Below are 19,934 nucleotides of genomic sequence, written 5' to 3'. Positions count from 1 at the left end.
TTGGCCTAGACCCGCCCTGCGTGGAGTGGACATGAGAACTCCGCTGCCATACAGGGGGAAGATCAGAGCTGTGGCCTGGGCACTCTGGGCATTCTCAGGTATCCTCAGCTCACCATGACTCCTGGGAGTTAGAGCAGCCCTGGGGCTGCTCTAACTTAGGTGGGCAGGCAGGGTCTGAAGGGCCCAAGAATACAGGGACAACAGAGTTAGCTTAAAACATTCACCTCTGTCCCTCTTTTTTTCTATACCTCAAGGCCCCCCGATCCTGCCGTGACAGCCCAGAGTAACATGTCTCTGGCTACCCATGGATGCAGGGGTCTCTACACCAGGGGATGCAATTGCACAATCGGGAGCCAGCGGGGGACACAGCATAGCCTAAAGGAAAAAGCACTTAACTGGAGGTTAGGAGAGTTGGGTTCTATTTCCACCTCTGCTCCTGGCCTGATGAGTGACCCAGGGCAAGTCACTTCCCCTTTCTGAGCTTCAGTTTTGCCATGTGTAAACAAGGATAATGATACTTTGTACCGCGCTTTGAGATCCGCTGATAAAAAGCACCATCTCAGAGCTAGGGGTCATTCGTTATTTTTAATAGGCCTCCGGCCCGTTTATTTTCACTTGGGGGCGGGGGGAGCATCAGTGTTCTCAAAGATGTGGAAATAGGGTTAGTTAATAACTTGCTACCCTAAGGAAACAAGAGTAATCAAAGCATAGGACCTACCAATAAACACAATCTTTGTTTGATATATTGAGCAGACAAAGTCCAGATTCTTTTTGTGTTTTTTTAATTCCACCTGGGAAATCGATACTCATTTTCAGATAAAGCCGTGTACTGCCTACCGACCCTCCACCTAGACCTTTAAACCTGCCAGTTGTTTCTCTTCCATTAGGCACCAGGACCCCACTGTCTAGTGTTTCTAAATGCAGGCTGGGTTAACTGTATTTCAGCTGAAATGTAACAGAACTCGCCAATCATCTTGAGACGTTGTCCTGAATGTATCGGGCCTCATTCATCTCTGATCTCCCCTGGCATACCACCATCCACTTTCTCCTGATCCCTGCAAACCTGAGTGCAAGCCTCCCTTCTCATCTGCAAAGCAAAGAAGAGGCTGGAGAGCCACACCCCTGCCCCGCTCAGAGGAACAGGTACTTCTTAGTCATCCTTTGTCTGATGGATGAGAGTAGCACAAATGGCACAGTCAAATATCTGGATTAAGGCAACGTACAAAAGGATCCCCATTGAAAGCCCGGGGACAAGGGTCTGGGATTCAAGAAGAGGGTTTAACCAAATTTATTAAGGTCACAGTAGCGCCTAGAAGCCGCAACTTAGATCAGTTCCCCACTGTGCTAGATTCTGTTGGTACCCAGAGTGACAGGCAAGTCCTGCTGCAAAGAGCTTGCAATTTACCTCTCTTTTCCGCAGGGGGGACTAAGGACAGAGGCAAAGTCCCACACAGCATATGTAGCAGAGGTAAGAACTGAACCCACATTTTCCAAACCCATCCTTCCTCTTGGGTTCTCTTGAAAAGTGGAGGATAATTACCAGCCAGAAAATTTCCCCATCTCTGGTCACTAGGAAAAAAGATTTGGGCTCCATTTCTCCACCTTCCTCTGACATTTTGGTTTTTACAAAAACAAATTTCGACATGTAAGTCTAAGAGCCAAAGAATTACGTAGCAGAGGGGCTGGTTGGTTTTTTTTTTTTTTTTTTTTTTTTTAAAAGAATTCCTGGAAGAGGACCTGGCGAAATTCAAAGGCAATTCCTAGAAGGCAATGTAGCTGATTTCTAATCTAACAAAACTTGTTATCTTGAAAAAGCTGCTTACAAGGCGCATCACTCGTGTCCGCTACAAGCATTTTCCGTAACTCAGATGTACCTTGGGGATGTTGCAATTTTTTTCCCTTTTTGGGGGGGACGGCAGGGGAAAAAAAAAATCACAAAAAAAGTCCGTGTATTGTGCAAGAGACAAATTGCTCAATGCAGGCAGCTGGCAGCTTCATTCAGCAACTTGTGTGCCGGGGCCTGGGCAGATGTTTTCCTGGTTTGGAGCCTGTTAAAATAGCGCTGGCCAAGCAAAGGTTTAAAAAGTCTCTTCCTTAAAAGAGTTGAAATCTGGTGGGTTTATTGCACAGCTGTCCAGTGGGAGGGTTGAAAGGAAGCCTTGGGTAACTTCAGCATTAAGGTCCTGATTCAGCAAAGCACTGGGGACTTGATCCTTTGCCACTGACGTCAACGGATGCAGGATCATGCTTATTAATAACACTTCATCCTCATCTAGCGCTTTGCATCCCCAGATCTCAAAGCACTTTACTTTAACCCCATTTTTCAGGGCTTGCTCAAAGGTCCCAGCAGGCCAGTACCAGAACCGGGACTAGAACCCCGGTTCCCTGAGTCCCAGTCCACTAGGCCACATTCTCTCCCCTTAAATACATCCCCTATTAGGGCAAACCCTGCCATGTCGTACGCCAGATATTTTTCAGCTAAACGGATTTCCAAGTAGGGAGAAAGAAAAATTAATCTCTGTACATGAAACAGCATCTTTCCCTTCCAACAGATCCCAAAGCATTTTGCAGCCAACCTCTCCCAGAATCGCTTCACGTCTCCCTCTGAAACGCAGCCCCCTCTGGGGTGCGAACTGGCAGCTGTTTAACAGTGCACAGCAGTGCAACCGCTTTGGATAAGGATGCGAAGACTCAGAGAGATGGGATCGTTGTAACCTCTCCCTTCTGTCCTGGGTGACCATGGGCCAGTCATTTAATGTCTCTCTGCTTCAGTTTTCCCCACTAACCCTTCCTTTCTCCCATCCTTCGTGTGTCTTGTCTAATTATCATTGGAAAATCTTTGGAGCAGGGACTGTCTTTTTGTTCTGCGTTTGTACAGCACCTAGCGCACTAGGGAACTCAAGTAATATGAACTTGGTGAAAAGACAGTCATCTAGCTCTCAGCTTCAGTAGGTCAGTGGTTTACGAGAACATGAGAGTCAGATGCTCCACAGCCGCAGATTAATCATGGCCTGAAATAGAAAGGAAGTGAGTCTGCACTAATCTTCCAAAAGGAAAACAAATTATTTCAACACAGCTTTGAAACAGCTGTAATAAAATCTGTGGAATTCACAGCCCTGAGAGATCAGACACGCATCATGGTACCCTTTGGGAAGGGAAGTCAGTTAAGAGAGGTGAATGCATAGACTTGGAGGTCCCTCAAAAATATTAATTCAGCAGGAAAAGAAGCTTCATGGCATAAACTGATCACTTGCTAGTGGTCAGGAAGGATTTTGAGCTGGACGGGCGCCAGGTCTTTGCAGCTGTTCAGAACAACACTTTTTCCATCCAAGGGCTGGTGTGCACACAAGGTGAAACTAAACCAGGAACCGTTAGATCATCTCATCTGACCTCCTGTATAATACAGGCCAGAGGATTCCTCCCCCCGGGCCCTCCTGGAGTGTAGATAAGAAGCCATTCCTACGTCCTGCAGATTAATGCCTACGGAGGCCTGGCAGCTGGGATGGAGCTGAGGTGCAGAGACCAGATCCGCTGCTGAGAGTGAGCAGATGCTACTGTTGTTGGTTTTTTAAATCAGAATTGTATCATTATATTTTAGCCATCTTCTACAGCAGACAATCAACCCCAAGTCCTTATCTACACTCCAGGTTTCTCTCTAATAGAAAATGTCGCACTGATTTCATTACACTGGCTCACGTCCCCAATGCTGAAACAGTTTTCACTGCACCGACACCGGTTTGGCTTCATTCGGTAAATTACCAGATTGAGCTAAACTGGTTCATATGCAGGTTGGACTGGAGTCACCTGGCTAAACACAGGAGGGCCCGGGGGGAGGAATCCTCTAGCCTGTATTATACAGGAGGTCAGATGAGATGATCTAACGGTTCCTGGTTTAGTTTCACCTTGTGTGCACACCAGCCCTTACAGATGGGAGTGCCTTTACCGTTCTGAACTGATTTCAAGGGGATTTCTCACACATGAAGGCTGAGCTTTTGTCTTTGCTTCAAAAAAAAAAAAAGGGGGGGGGGGCGGGGGGTGAGAAGTTTGATGGAAATGGGAGTTTTCACCTATACGAATCTCTCAGGTTTTGGCAGACATTTGTTTTTTCAACAAAAAGTCACAAATGTTCTGGGGAGGAAAAGACTCCTGACCCGCTCCAGCACACTGTGGCAGGGTGAAGCCCTAGCACCTGGGTGAAATCCTGGCTCCACTGAAATCAATGGGAGTTTGGATGTCAACAGGGTCCAGAATTTCACTCGGAACTGTTACCATCGATCGATGAAGGCAGCTGCCTGGAAGGGACCAGCCACGAGGAGGAGAAAAGTACCAAACTCTAACCAAGAGCACCAACACCAAGCAGCTGGAGTCGACAACCCTGCATGGGTTTATTTTTTTAAAACCCGCCCATGTTATTCAAGTCTTCCGCAGCCACCAAAAACCACCCAAGCCCGATCAGAAACGAACAAGGCTGGGGGCAGGGATGGAATGGTACATCCAGTGCTGCTCTGTAACTGAGCCACACGCTGCAGGGTCGAACGCAGTCATTTAAAAAAAAAAGTCAATTGGAAAGTGGTTTCTAGGGAATAAAAACTTGGAAAACAGACTTGAGTGCAAATGTTTTGGTTCAAAAACGCCCCCAAAAGGGGAACGAAAGCGTCTCAGGAATGCAGTCCCCAGGTGCTCTCAAATATCACTGGTTTCCTTTTTTTTTTTTTTATTATTATTATTAAAGGAATGATCCCTTGGATACATGTACATAATACCATAATCTGAAGGAATTTCTCTCCCCCCTCCTCCTTACACCCTCCCCACTGAGAACAAGACACGCTCTGTAGCAGCAAAATACTTGATGGATAAACATTGCCCCCAGGGGACAATTTTCCTTAATTAAATAGTATGTTAACGGGACATGCAGGAGACAAACTTCAGGCGTCCTGCCCATCAGGGACCTCAGGAGGTCAGCAAGCCCAGCCCCCCATGCGGAGGCAGGACTACATCTGCCTTTCTCTAGCTGCCACAACTGATGGGGTATACCTAAAGCTAGCATCGGCGATCCCCATCCCATCCCACTTTTCTGTAGCGGCCCCTTAAGAGACGGAAGAGTCACGGCCTGTCTGGCCAGGGAAGGCTGCTTCCCAAGAGGCCATGCTGGGGGCAGGATTCGGGGGGGAAGGTGGTGGCATGCAAACCACAGGGACAAATTGAGCGTTGGGACCCAGATTTCCAAATGAACTCGGCTGCCACTTCTCAGCGGCAATTCGGTAGCGGCTAGGGACCCAACTGTGCTGGGAGCTGAACAAACTTACAGATCTCTGCCCCCAACAAGCTTACAGTCGCAGACCTCCAAACGAAGCGCCGAGTCCCCCGAAGTCCTCAGCACCCAGCAGTTCTCAATGGACGGCTGCTGAGGGCTGATCACTTTGGAACCATCTGGCTACTCCAACAGCTATTTGAAAACCTGGCCCCAATTTTGGGTGCTGAGCCACAGGCCTGCCATTTACAGCTGCTGAACACAGGGCTCTGATGGACCTGGCGTGGGAGCCTTTCTAAAAATCTTTATCGCTGCCGAGAAAAGTCACAGGGAAAAGATTCCGGGTGCTCTTTACATTAGCAGACGAAGTCACAGTAAGATCCACTGACTGGAAATTGAAGCCAGAAAAATTCCACCCTGGCGCTAAAGGTACAAATGGTTAAGAGTCAAGGTAACGGAGCACTGGGGTGGCTGGACCAAGGGGAGCTGGGTTCTCCATTGCATGGAGGCTTTACACCTCCAGTGGAGATTTTCCTCCAAAAGATTTCCTTGAGACTCGTCCGGCTCCATGCAGGGAACACTGGGTGGAAATCTGGCTCCGTGGTCCCATTTGGCCCTAACTTATGAGCCACGCGCACAGTTTAATGATTCTTGTGGAGTTAACAATCAGGGCTCTTTCCCCAGCCTGCTCGGGGACTGCTGCCCCCACCTTGCTGCGAGAAAACTGGACAGGGGCATTGCCCGCCCCGGGAGACAGGAGCGCATCCAAGCCTTGTTTATCTGCCAGCGGGACGGTGCGATGACGAAATTAAGAATGGGGCCCTACACAGAGAGGCGTCCCAGACGCACCCTCCACGATCGATCAATTCTTTGCAGACAGCCTGAGGAAAACCGCTTCTGAGTGATCTTGATGTGCTCATTTACAGCACAGATCCCACGTGTATAGCCCCAGACGCTGCGGGCTAGTGCAGATACTCAACAACCGGGCCATGGACCGGCACCAGTCCCTCAGATCACCCCGTCACAGTGTAGGAAGGCAACAAGCCAGTCCCTGGTATCAGAAAGGTTGAGAGTCACTGGTCGCGTGGGCTGGGACTCCAGGGACCCGGCTTCCGGGCCCAGGCACAGAAAGCTGGACGACGGCACGGTGCCATCCCCGCCAACCTGGGTTCTCGTGTCTGCTGTGGATTTTTGGGCCCTCAGAAGAGCCCCACTGAGCACCGTAATCCAGGCCCGCCGCCTCCAGACCCCGGGCCACCTCCTCCTATCGTAGCCGATGCCTCCTGGCCCAAGACGGGCTGCAGCAGGAAAGCCAGGGCGAGGAGGCGCCAAGGGGACCATGTTTTACCCCCCAGCGAGGCTATTCCACAGAATCAGGCACCTGGCTGCAGAGAGAGAGAGAGCAGGGGGGTCGGGATTGCCAGGGTGGCTTGTACCGACTGTCTTCTTACGAGGGGAAAACCAGGATGAGGGTCGTGGGGAGAGAGCGCCCGGGAGACCACAGCGGGGCTATACCCGGTTCTGGTTTGCAGGTGGAAGTCGGGTTAAATTCTGTCTTTAATGTGTCTTCGCCGGCTCAGTGAGAAAGACAAAGGACAGCTGGACAGAGAGATGGGGATAGACAGACAGACAGAGGGAGGGGGACAGGGATAAAAGACGGCTAAACAAACGTATTACTCCCATTTTAAATACAACATGCAGAGCACGCGGCCCCAGCCAGGAGAGGAATCTAGTTACCAAGATAATTAGTTTTGCTTGTTTATTTCAGTCACCTGGCAATGCAGCTCGCCCCACACGGCACCACCCCTCGGACCTGCGTGGGAAATCGCCACCAGCCATTCTGGAAGGCACCTGTGCTAGGTGGAGAAAGACCGGCGCAGCCCTCCCCCTTCCCCAGGCTGCCAATCGGACGTCTTTCGCCAGGGTGAATAATCACCACGAAAAGGAATTACACGCCCGTGCCCAGGCTGCAAGTCGCTGTGGCGGCCGGGATGGGAACGCAGAGGCCGGAGCCTTCAGCGGCTCTCATGTGTGTGTTTCTGACAGCTGTCTAACAAGCCCGCTGCCCGCTCGTGAAGCCAACGCTCTGATGTAACCGGAGGCTTTGCTGCCTTTTTTTTTTTGCAAGATACAATCTTAATACAGCCCATTTAACCAGGACTTGACAGCTGGCGCCCTGCCAGGCTGCAGAGCCCGGAGTAGCTGGTCCATCGGCAGTTGAACCCTAGGTCCTAGGAATGGAAAAAAGGCAACAAAAATCTCCTTTCCCTGCCACTTTAAGCCTTGAAGGACCAGGTGGCAGCCGCTCCCCCAGCTCAGTGCTCAGGAAGCTGCAGCATGGGGAATTCAGACATTAGCTCGCAGAGGAAATTCAGATAAGCCCTGCAAAGGGCTTTGCCTTAATAGAAAAATCTCTCCTGCATGGAAAGATGTCCTGCCCCAGGTACGGCATCCGCTCGCTCCCTAACCACAGCCCGCCCATGCTCCAGGAGATAGCTGTTCCATGTTCCCTCGCCGCCGGCTGGCTACGTGACTGTGGGCGAGTTCAGGAGTGATCTCACGCCAAGCAACGACCGCGAGCCAGTCAAGGGTCCACGGGGCTCTTTAAACACCCCTGCATCAGCCCGGGAAGGTTTGTCACGCACAGGGTTCGCAGCGCTTCGGGAGTAGCAAGGAAAGCCCTGGGCTCTGTTCCCAGCCCTGCACCCCGGGCAAGTCCTTCCACCACTCCTAGGAAGGTTCCCCACGAGAGGAAAGGAGAGAGATGCCCATCCCCAACCCCAGCTTAGCTGCCCCCTCCAGAGCACACTGCCCCTAGGAAACCTCTCAGCACCAGCGCACACCTTCGCGAGCCCAAGATGCAGCACACGCAGCCCCGACGGCTACGTCTCTTACTGGACCGATGCCAAGTCGTTGGAGCCAGACAAGAGCCTCCAGCTGCTCCAGCCTCTGACTGCGGCCTCGTCTGACAGTGCGGAAAAAAACACGCTTCACCTCCAGCACTCCTAATGAGCTGGTTACCGGGGGGGGGGGGGGGGCCGCTTCTGGGACGGGCACCGGGAAGCTGATCCCGGCCATTTCACAGCACCGAATCCCAGACGGGAGAGAAGCACTTGGACGTGTGCAACCCACCTCCCTCAGCGCTGTCCCCTCGATGCAATCTCCTAATTACATCCCAAAAAAAACTGTGTCAAAAGAATCGGACAGTTGCAAAGCCACGTGAAACCTTAATGATACGGTGTATTAGGGCAGCCCCTAGGCGTTCCAGTCACGGCCCAGGACCCACCCTGTGCTAGGCAGTAGCAGAGACAGAATCCAGTTCTCCAGAATAGCATGCAGCTGCCTAAACCACGAGACAATCCTCTCCCTCTCTGCAGGCTGAGTCTGCTGGCCCAACCCGTGTGCCGGGGCTGAGAGGTATTTTCCCTGCTCCTAAAAACCCCATCCTGGATCAGACCAAAGGTCCATCTCACCCAGAATCTGGTCTTCCGACAGCAGCCAATGCCAGGTGCCCCAGAGGGAATGAACAGAACAGGGAATCATTAAGTGATCTATCCCGTTGCTCATTCCCAAGCTGCTGGCAAACAGAGGCTAGGGACACTATCCCTGTCCATCCTGGCAAATAGCCTGGAAAAAAAATCAATGGATGGACCTATCCTCCATAAACTTCTCTAGTTCTTCTTTGAACCCTGTTATAGTCTTGGCCTTCACACCATCCTCTGGCAAGGAGTTCCACAGGTTGACTGTGCGCTGTGTGAAGAAATACTTCCTTGTGTTTGTTTCAAACCTGCTGCCTGTTAATTTCATTTGGTGACCCCCTAGTTCTCGTGTTATGAGAAGGAGTAAATAACACTTCCTTGTTTACTTTCTCCACACCAGTCTTGATTTTATACACCTCTATCATATCCCCACCTTAGTCGTCTCTTTTCCAAGCTGAAAAGTCCGAGTCTTATTAATCCTGAGTTTCTGGTACGCGAACAGCTCTTAAATAGTTAAAGAAAGAGAAGAGTCATCAAATAAAGTTACCAACCACTCTGTTCTCTTGCCAAGTATGTTCACATCAGTGTCTCTTTCTTGGCGGGGGGCATGCAAGGCAGCCAGAAAGAAAGAGAGCTTTCCATGCCAAAGGGGGAGAGAGATGCACTTGGATTTCTACAGAGCCCCACGTCCCCCTGAAATCAATTTGTCTCGAACCCTAGAGCATTTCTGTTGATTGGCACCAGAACAGATTGCTGTTTGTCATGGGGTGAACTGGAGTCTCCTAGACTGGCTTGTTCAGGTAGATGATGCCCCAGGAAAGTCTGTTAATAGTGGCCAGATGCCAGCAGTTTCTGGAGGATGTTTCACCCCCTTCCTGGGGTTTGGGGGTTTTTGTTTGTTTGTTTTCATTGCAAAACGAAATTTTAAAAAAAGGAGACCTCTCAGCCACCTCTTGGAGCGGTCCCACCGAAAGGCCAACGTTCCAGCGGACGCAGCTTGGGACCCAGCCCACGGCCCCACCAACACGCAGTCTCGATGAAAACAAAGCACAAGCTGCGCCCCCCACCCCCATTTCTGTTACCGTGGTGGCAGTTTTGCGGACTCTTCCCAAGTGCTTTTCCGGGTCTGGGGAAATTGATTTAAAAAGGAGCTTCAAAAGAATCTTCTGAAAAGCAAAAAAATAAAGCCCAGAGCCATGCAGTGACCGTATCTAGATCAGTTCCTTCCATGGTGTTAAACGCATCCAGCTCCAACGGGATTTTGGCACATCCCAGAACCACCGCATGGCTGGTCCCAAGCGTTCGACAGTCATGAGTCAAGTCGCACAATAATCACGAGACTGGCACAAAAAACCATAAAATTTATTTAAAACACACCATCCTGGGTTCTCTTCAGTTGCCTTCTGGTGTCAAGAGCTTTTGGGGGGTCATGTTTTCGACTCTTTCTGCACAGCCACCAGGGCTAGAAGCTTCCTTTTTTGGAAAGTGAACATGCAGATTCTCACCTACCTACCCGCCTCCAGGAGCTTGCGAGAAGATCGCCAGGGTTGGCCCTGCCAGAAATGCTTAGCTGAGCTGGTCCCATTTAACACAGCTGTGTCTCAGACAATTATTTATGGTTCATATTGCGAAGCACTGCCTGCACAGGTGCTTCTTTGACCCTCCTCTCAGAGCCCTTCATAGTCATGGATGGATTTTATCCTCACACCCCACTGTGGGAAGTTCTAGCCTCCCCGTTTTAGAGCTGGAGAATTGGGGCCCAGGGTAGATTAAGGTAACCGAAGGGCTGAGCTCGGCTGAACCCAGGTCTCTCAAATCCTACGTCCATGTCCTACCCGCTAGAGGTCATGCTTCTCACCCAATAAGAAATCAGGGCCTTGCTGCGCTAGGTGCGGTACAGACATGGAGCAAAAAGCTGGTCCCGACCCCAAAGAGTTTATCCTCTCTGGGTAAGTTGCGAGAGAACAGGTGGCCGTAAGAGATGGCTGGGAAAGCACCAGGTAACAGCACGGGGGCGATGACCAGCGTGACAGCAGCTGTGACAGCCCCCGCTGTCTAACCACAGCCAAAGGCTTATGGAAGGCATGCCAGCAGAAATGTGCTTTAAGGGAGGACAGGGCAGCGGTTTTAGGTCTGGGCTGCTCTTCTGCATAAGGTGCGGCACAGAGAACCCCAAAAGCTATTTCCCTTCCCATGGGGGAATCCGCAATGACCAGCAGGAGCACTTGATACTGGTACCCTGTCTCCACGCTGGGGGGCTGGACTGCCTCGGCCGGCCTGGGGTAGCGAAAGCCACGCAGCTCCTGCGTTTAAACAAGGTCTCTGGATGCCACCCACATTAATTAGCCCAGTCCACACCTCTGCATCCAGCAGCTTTTGCCAGCAGCACAGCTCATACCTGAGGAGTTTAGAGGCCGGGGTTTGAATGGGACGCTGGGTGGCACAGAGAGGGCATTAATCATTCCAAGTCTCCAAAGCCGGCCTGCTCCTAAGCTGGGAGAATTCAGCAGCCTACAAACCTGAAAGCAGTTTTGTGGGGTTTTTTTTGGTTTTCTGGCTCTGAAATTCTTTGAAAACTCCACTGGGAATAAATGAGAGCATTGTCCCAGGAACACCCGCTCGCCAGGATCAAACCTGCCTGCAACTGGAAGAGCTCCCACGGTTTAGAGATCAGCTACCGGGAGCAGCCCCGTTTTAATGATCCGGACGCTGCCTCCCCCAAAACCAGGGCAGACAATGCACCCGCACTGAGAGCTCTGGGGATCTGCTAACACGGCAAAGCTCTCGCACCAGCGTCCAGGAAACAGGAATTTCAATCCTGCTCTGCTCACTGGTGAAATGAGTCTGGCAAGACTCATTCAGCTGCTCAATAAGCTTTGCTCCCAATACGCCAGCACAAAAAGCAGCCAGGGGCTGGAATAGCAGGGGCAGGGATGGATCAGCTTAAGTGGGCAGCCCAGGGCTGAGTTCACGGGGTAGGGGAAGGCTGCAGGTCAGGTTTAGGATGCATTGGCAGGGGCTGCCTTCCTCCCCTACACCTCACTCCAGCCAGTGCCAACAGCCAGTCCTGGCAATAGTGCAAAAGCTTTCACACTCGTGTAAGGCCACTTTGCTTATTTTCCCATAGGACCATGTAGCCAAAAAAGGGCTTTAAACCAACATGTACACCGGGATTTTTAAGAGGTGCCCAAGGGAGTTAGGCACCCAAATCTAACTGGGTTTTGATGGGAGTTGACACCTAAACCTTCTAGGCTGCTCAGCCTCGGGGTGAGATTTTCAAAAGCGCTCTGTGTCGACTGAGCTCTGCTCCCCTAAGGTACCCAAGCATCTTTCTCCCCTTTCGGCGTCCCCTCATTCCCACCCGGGGGCCAGAATCTCACCCTATTGGTCTTTGTAACCCATCCCCCTTCCTCTCCGTGCCGTTGCCCAAACCTCACCAGCCCCCATGTCACTTACCACAACCTCCTCCCCAAATGCACCATTTCAATGGAATCCGGGCCCGCAACTCCCATAGGTTCCCTTGAGCAGCCCAACCCCAAAGAGAGGGTCTGAGGTTGAGTTACATAAACGTTGCCACCAGAGTTTCACGGTACTTCGCTGGCCTCCGTCCATCTGAGCTCCTCACCATGTGTTTGTTCTCACACAGCCCCGTCAGGCAGACCAGGGCTGTTACCCCCATTTTCCAGATGGGAAAGTAAGGCACAGAGAGACGAAGTGACTGGCCCAAAGGAAACCAGTAGTAGAAGTCTCCCAAACCCATGCAAGCACTGTAGCTACTGGGCCCCCTTCCTTTCTCCCGCACATCGGGAACCAAGTTAGACCAACACCAACCTCTGCTGAAAATCCCACTTTCCAGGCCGAGGCCCGGATGCTGCAAACGCGTCACCCACGCGTGCTTATCCAATGGGCTCGTTCGTTTAGCCAGCGGCCCACAGAGGAGACGTTCCAAAGCCAAGGGGCCGAAAGGGGCAGCCACTGCTGAGCAGGGGAGCTTAATCACAGCCCGCTCCATTTTAGCGGCCAGCCCCGAGCGAGGGAAAGCAGCAACCACACACTGGGCCGACTGTTCAAGGGAGGCAAACCGTTCCAAGCTGCCGAAAAACGACTCCTCCCCCCTTCGCCTTTTGTCCTTGAATGCGAGCAGACATTCAGCTCCTGCCAGGGATTTGGCTGATTAGAAACAGAGCAGGAACTTTCAAACACACATGAGAAACAAGAAAAAAAGGGAGAGAAAAAGGAAAAGGAAAGGGGAGGGGGGGGAGTTCCCCTCCTTGGAATCCAAGTACCCAAGGAAAAATAAGGCTCTCTTATTCTGCACTGTAGCAGGCCAGGTCTCTGACTCCCCGCCCTGCTTTGCCCAGCGAGACCTTTCCCTTTCTCAATCCAGAGCCGCAGCTTAAAACAGAACGTGGCGGTTGGGACGCAAGCTGCCCTGGGGACCGGGGGTTGGGCAGAACCTAGACCAAGTCACAGACAACAGAGCCCCGGCCAGCTCCGTCCAAGTCGCCGGGGACAGGGAGAGGCTGCAATGTGCCCAGCAACACAGAAATCAAAGGGGAATCGATGCAGTGTGAGGAGCCTGACCTGAAGGGCTGGACAGGCCCCTGTTCCCCCACGAGGGAGCCTTTATAACGGCACTGGTGTGTCTGAGCGCAGAGTGTGGTGGGGGGCTGGGACGCTGTCCCACTTGATCGAACCGAGTCACCATCACCGAGAGGATGAGAACTCCCATCCAGGCTTTGCTTGGAAGGGGCAATGTTCATCTTCAGGCCTGGGGACAGCCGTGGACTCCCAACGAAGGGTACCACGCACTGCCTGCTTATCATCGGAAGAGACGGGGCTTTAAGAAAAAACACCAAACACCACACGGCTGCGCAGTACGATCGCCAGAACCGGCCACGCTGCAGAGGGAGAAGCAGCCCCGCCCGAAGAGCTGGCAAGCAAAACACACAAGACAGGAAACAGAGGCAACCCGTGCCCACGGACATGCAGCAGCTCCGAGGTGAGAACGGTACCCAAGTGGCCCGATGAACGCAGCATGCTGCCCCTAGACCAGGATGTGCCAGCCAGCACCGAAGCACAGGAAGCTGCTAGCTTCATCTTGGAAGAGTAACGAGAAGCAACGAGCGAACGCTCCCTCGAACGGGCGCTGTGAAGTTAACGAAGTGCCGCACAACGTCTGGGAGCAGCTGGAAGCATGCAGCCTGGCTTCAGACCACCTGCCTGAAACCTCCTGAAAGCAGATCGGCTCCGGCTTCGGGCGAAAATGCTGCAACCGAAGGAGAGCGTTCAAAAGAAGGACGACGGCGACTTCGCTTGTAGAGATCCTCTCCAAGAGCAACTTAAAGCCGCATGTCAGCCGGCAGAAGCATGAAAACGCTGCTCAAACTCACTCGCGCGACATGGAAAGAGAATCTAAAGCACTTGCAAATCGGGCTCCTCTCGCAGCCCAACGCAGCCAGGGGTTCTCACAGTTACAGCGCTGGCCTGGGACTTAGGAGATGTAGCTTCCGTTCCCAGCTGTGCTGCGGACGCCTCCCGTGAAGTCACCTACAGCCAGGTGCTCCCAACAGCTACATGCAGATAGCGAATGTCTCAAATCAAGACAGGCCCTTAACTTTATCCTTGGCATTCTGTATTAGGAACTCAACCACCAGGGAAACAGGCCATGCTTCAGCCCGGCCAGCTCTCACAATATTTGGTAGATGTGAGGCTCTTTTTTAAAAAAAAAATCCCCACCCCTCAGAATCTCCTTATTGCATTAGAATCTCACCCCTCCCCCTCGTTCTCTCTTATTAATTATTATTACTATTATTAAATAAAAAGTAAGTTTCCAGCCCTCATGATTAGGGAGGAAAACTCAAAACCCAAAAGACAAACGAACAACTCGATCTCATGCCTTGCTGTGCGCAATATCGCTGGTGCCGCTGGTAAAAACAGGGCCTAGAAGGGGGCAGAAGACTGGCTTCAGCATCTCTCAGCCGTGATCACTATGAATTATTTGTGCTGCTGCAGCACCAAGCAGCCCCAGTCATGGACCAGAGCCCCACTGTGCCAGGAGCTGTACAAACACAGACATGCAGTCCGCAAGGAACCTCTACAATGCTCCAACGCAGCAGTGTGCCATCAGGGATTTTATTTTTAAAGGAAGATTTAAAGAGGACAGGATGAGAATGAAGTGGCTTGGACCGTGTGCCGCTAACCCAGCTCACACCCTGAAGAGTCACAGATTATAAAATTTCAGAGTAGCAGCCGTGTTAGTCTGTATCCGCAAAAAGAACAGGAGTCTTTGTGGCACCTTAGAGACTAACAAATTTCTTAGAGCATAAGCTTTCATGGGCTACAGCCCACTTCATCGGATGCATAGAATGGAACATAGAGTAAGAAGATATAGATACACATACAGAGAAGGTGGAAGTTGCCATACAAACTGTAAGAGGCTAATTAATTAAGATGAGCTATTATCAGCAGGAGAAAAAAAACCTTTTGAAGTGATAATCAAGATGGCCCATTTAGACAGTTGACGAGAAGGCGTGAGGATACTTAACATAGGGAAACAGATCATAAATAGATTATAAAGTATGGAGGGACCCGTCCCAACACAAGCCACAGAAATTTCAGCCGGCCATTCCTGCAGCCTATTCAACAACTTGCAATTCCCTGCTACTGCACTAGACGTTCCTCCTTCGCAACATCTCTCTCTCTCTCTGTCCCTCCGTGTCGACAGGGCAAGACTTGTGTGATCCGTGAAAGGAAAATTAGTCCCTGGGTGTGCAATGGCTGCAAGACACCGTGTGGATCTTCACCGCGTCATTTGGGGCAGAAGCGAAACCAGCTCCAGTGACCACTCCCAATCCAAGCGCTGTCGCCGGCAGTCTGCATTTGGGGGCGCAAGCAGAGTTGTCGTCACAGAAATTAATCTGTACCCAGGCCATTTGGCTGAATAAAAAGTTAGCAGCAGAGGAAAACAGAAAGATCCATGCACATGGGTTCCTGCCAACCTCTGCTGAGAGCCCTAACTTACCCGATCTCCTGCCATGCCAGTCACACTAATCTCTCAGCAAAAAAAACCATGGATGTGCAACTCCTATCTGAACCGGACAGACAACTCATCATTCCAGCATAGCAACGCCAGCTGGGAGGCTGGTCTTTTTCAACCCTTTAGCACTGGGATTTCCCCCATCAGATGCTAACGCAAACCTCATTAGCAGCAGGCACTGGGGAAGCCTGACTCCTGCTGTCAGTAGATAAATGCCATATGCGAGTAAATAAAGGAGCCACTAACTGGATTTACAGATCAGCTTTACTCTCCTGTAAGATAAAATCATGGTAAGGACAGATCTCTTAAACACAGAACAGCTTAGGCCCAGAAGGTAAAGGGAGCATTTATAAAACTTTACATTCTATTTAAGCTTTGCATTTATAAACAAACCCGAAAGACTTCTCGGCAGAGTTGGAAACTCAAACTGACGCAGGCAAAGCAGAAAGTGAAACTGACTTGTCTAGTTTCACAGGCCAAGAGGAGTGAAACGCATAAGCCAAATAACCATCAGTGGTGCCGCCAGCTCTCCTGATTCGATCACGCACCTTGCGTTGTTGAAGGAGGGCTTTTTTGTTTCGCTTTTAATTCCCAGCTGCTGGAGTCGAGCGATTGCATGAGAATCGCAACTTTAAAAAAAAAAAAAAAAAAAAAAGCTTCTCGTCCTCATGGTTATGGAGGAAAGTTTGGAAACACGAGCGAACCCCACAGCTCAGAAACGAGACGTCAAATAAAAAGAATCCCAAATTTATTTATTTAAATCTCAGAACTTCTTGGGAGCCAGACTAAGGAGTTCGGGACGCTTGAGGTTGGAATCTTGCATCCATGACAAGTAGTAAATTATTGTTAAGCCTCACATGGGTTTTCTCCCCAAAACGTTGTATTATTCGTAGGTGCTGCACACACACCCTCCTCATCTCACCTCACAACAGTTACCACAATTTAAATCGGAGATCAGACTTTAGTCCGAAGCTCCAGTGCGACTGATTTTACTCTGAAAGGCCTCCATCAAATTTCTTATGTATAGTGTTTATGGCTATTTTAACAGGCCAATTCGGTCCTGCGTAAGTGGATGTGATTCCACTGAAGTCCCTGGATTTGCACCTGCCATGAAGCGCTTGCAAGCGAAATAGACAAGAGAAGGCCTGCGGAGGTGAAGCGACTTGTACAAGCTCACAAGGGGATTCTACGGCAGTGCTGGGGGTGGAACCCACAGCCCACACTCAACTTCAGCGCTGCAGTAGAAGGGCGGGTGAGGAAAGGTGGACTTGAAACACTCTGTTTTTTCTCCTGGCTTGACAGCTTCCCGTCCGCTTGCGCGGCACGTTCCTCTCGCTAAACGCAACTCTGAACAAGATAGCTCTGGCAGAAGTCGGTGCACTCGGGAGGCCAGAAAGCGATCCTCCAAATGTCAGCCATCAGCTCTCACTTCCTCCTCTGTGCAAGTTACCAGCAGCAAAACAAGAGCAAACCGCCCCCCGCTGCCCCGACCTGCTTTAAATGAGCATAACTCAAGAGGGAAGTGCTCATTCCTGAAGAGAGACTGCTTTAAAGAAAAGGAGCACAGCACGCCGGTATAATACATAATCAGATCACACACTACCTCAGCCATCCCAGATGCTGGGACTGTGATAAACACCACACCGGGAACACCTGTGATTAAGCTGCTTGCAGACACCTTTCAGTAACTGCAGGTCTCTGCTACCATGACTAACAGGGTAGATTGAGCCAGCAGCCGAAATCATTGTAAGGCCCCAGGTCTCCGCCTTCTCAGCTCTCTGGGGTTATCACAGAAAGTTAATTGAGGCTGTGTATCAAAACTTCCCTCTGGCAAGAGGAGATACTCCCAGGAGAGGCAAAGCAGCATCATTCTTACCCCCTCTGGGAGGCTGATTATGTTTTACACCAATTTAGTGCTTTTAGCAAACACACGGAGTATTACAAGCAAGAAATCCACCACACCATGGTGGGTAACAGTAATTCAAAGTGGAGAAACTGAGGCACGGAAAGGGGAAATGGCATGCCCACACAGCAAGGCAATGGCAAAGCCAGGAATGGAACCCAGGAGTCCTGTGCCCTGTGCTAATCCCATCCCCCAAAGGGGCATCAAGGGAAAAAAATAAATGCATCTCCCTAAGATAGACGGTTCTTAGGCCCCATGACCATAGTAGCTAAGCACATCACAGTCTTTAATGCATTTATCCTGACAACACCCCTATGAGGCAGGCTGGTGCTATCTGAGAGATGGGGAAACTGAGGCATGGAGCAGCTCAGTGACTTACCCATGGTCTCACAGCAATGTTATGGCAGAGCCAGGAATTAAACCCAGGGCTCCTAAACCCTAACCGCTGGCCCATCCTTCCTCCAGCATGAACGGCTCACCGGGTTGCTCTGCGGAGCATTCAGCACTCGCCATGGGCCTTCCTCTAAACCCCGTGTCCGCAATGAAATCAGTTTGCTCCCAGCCACACCCCTGACAGTGCATTTTTACAAAAGCAGAAAGAAATCCAGGATTTCAGGAGAAGCTTCAGATTTCGCAACTGATTCAGTGGGATCTTGTCTGTAATCCAGAGTCAAATCAGCAACTTGAAGTCAGCATCCCGTCAACCTCCAGGCCAGTGGTTCAAATCGATCACCAGCTGGGACTCAAAGAGCTTTTCCAAGCCAAGTGGGAGCTGAGTGTGTCTCAGTTCAGCCCCTGGTACACAGACCCCACACGCAAGTCACAGACAAACCCCAGCCCATTTGGTGTCGGGAAGTTGGTAGCTACATGCATCAGGCCTGGCTGTACAGTGCGACCCCACCTTTGCCTGGCGACCCGCTGTGTAAGGTAGAGATCCCCCCCACCCATTTCTATAGCAGCTGAGCACCTCAGTCTCTCCTGTATTCATCCTCACACACCTCTGGTAGGCAGGGCAGTGTTGTTATCCCCTTTGTACATGTGGGGAAACTGAGGCACAGAGCGTGACCCGCCCAGGGTTACGCAGGGATGTCATGGCAGAGCCAGGAATTGAATCCTGATCTCTGGCTAATGCCTAACCACTGAAAAATCCTTCCTCTCCTGGGCCCTTTCTCCTCAGGGGTGCCCAAAAACCCCCACTAAACCATCTTCCCCACACGCAAAAAAAGAGCAGGGACTTGTCTCCTCCTGCCTCATTTCAGACGGTCGCCTGCAAGACCAGAGGGCGAGGCCTGAGCCTAACACACACACCCCCCCCACCATGCAGTGTTGCAACTAGAACCAGAGTTTTCTGAATGCACCTTCCTTTGCTCCAGAGTCCAAAGATCAGGGGCGGATGGAAAGATCTTACTCCTCCTCACACACCCACTTTGCAGTGAGGGCTCAGCATTTTATCCCACTCCCCCAGGTTCCTCGCTACGCTGTCGTGCCCTCGCAGGACCCTCCACACGAGGCCGAGGAAAAGGTCCAAACCCCTGGGGTTTTACTGGGGTGCGAAGATCAGTCCCCGGGAGTAAAAGCATCATTTATAACGCAAGGCGTGGCTCATCAGAGCAGCCCGAAGCTGGAAACGGGGCCCAGGCTTCCACTCTCAACAGACCAGACAAAGGAAGGGGATGATGCCCACGTCGCAGATGGGGAAGAGAGGCCCCGGTGGGGCCACGGTATTTTCAAAGGAGCGAGATCCCCAAATCCCTCTGCGAGTCACGTAATGCCAAACGCCACCAGGTGACTCACGCCAGGGAACAGAGATGGCAATGGCAACCCGCCCTCCTGAGTCACAGTCCAGGGCCTCCTCCCATGCCGGCTTCTCGCTGCTGCAGCTCTCCCGGGCTTCGAAGGAGGAGGAGGATAGAGAGTTTCACCCCCTCCCCTTCCCCCGTCAGGGACAGACAGACAAACTTCCTGCAGTTCCTCGCCCAGCAGCGTGCTGATCCCAAGTCCCAAGTCCATGTCGATGGGCATGAACTGGACTCGGTTGCTGCGATCAGGGTACCACAAGGGGGGAGCGGAGAGGGGCAAAGCCCCCTCCCCCAGGGCTCCCAGCACATTCGGTAACACTCTGTCCTCTGGCTGAGTGTTAAACCCCCCACACCCTCACAGTGTCTACCCCGATCTCCACCCTCCAAGCCCCTTGATCCTGCTCCGCACCCCGAAGGCCCTGAACGCCACCTCCTGTCCCCCTGCCCCCGCGGCCTCCATACC

At 51.5% G+C, this 19,934-nt stretch overlaps 1 protein-coding gene across 4 annotated transcripts in view; it reads right to left on the bottom strand.

Annotated features, from left to right (window-relative positions):
• LRP1 (LDL receptor related protein 1) overlaps nucleotides 1–19,934 on the bottom strand; it is a 178,611-nt gene that overhangs the window by 91,217 nt on the left and 67,460 nt on the right. The window lies entirely within an intron of this gene.

The sequence above is a fragment of the Caretta caretta genome, chromosome 20 (assembly GCF_965140235.1).
Source record: "Caretta caretta isolate rCarCar2 chromosome 20, rCarCar1.hap1, whole genome shotgun sequence".
NCBI lineage: Eukaryota > Metazoa > Chordata > Testudines > Cheloniidae > Caretta > Caretta caretta.
This window is presented reverse-complemented; position numbering and strand designations above follow the sequence as displayed.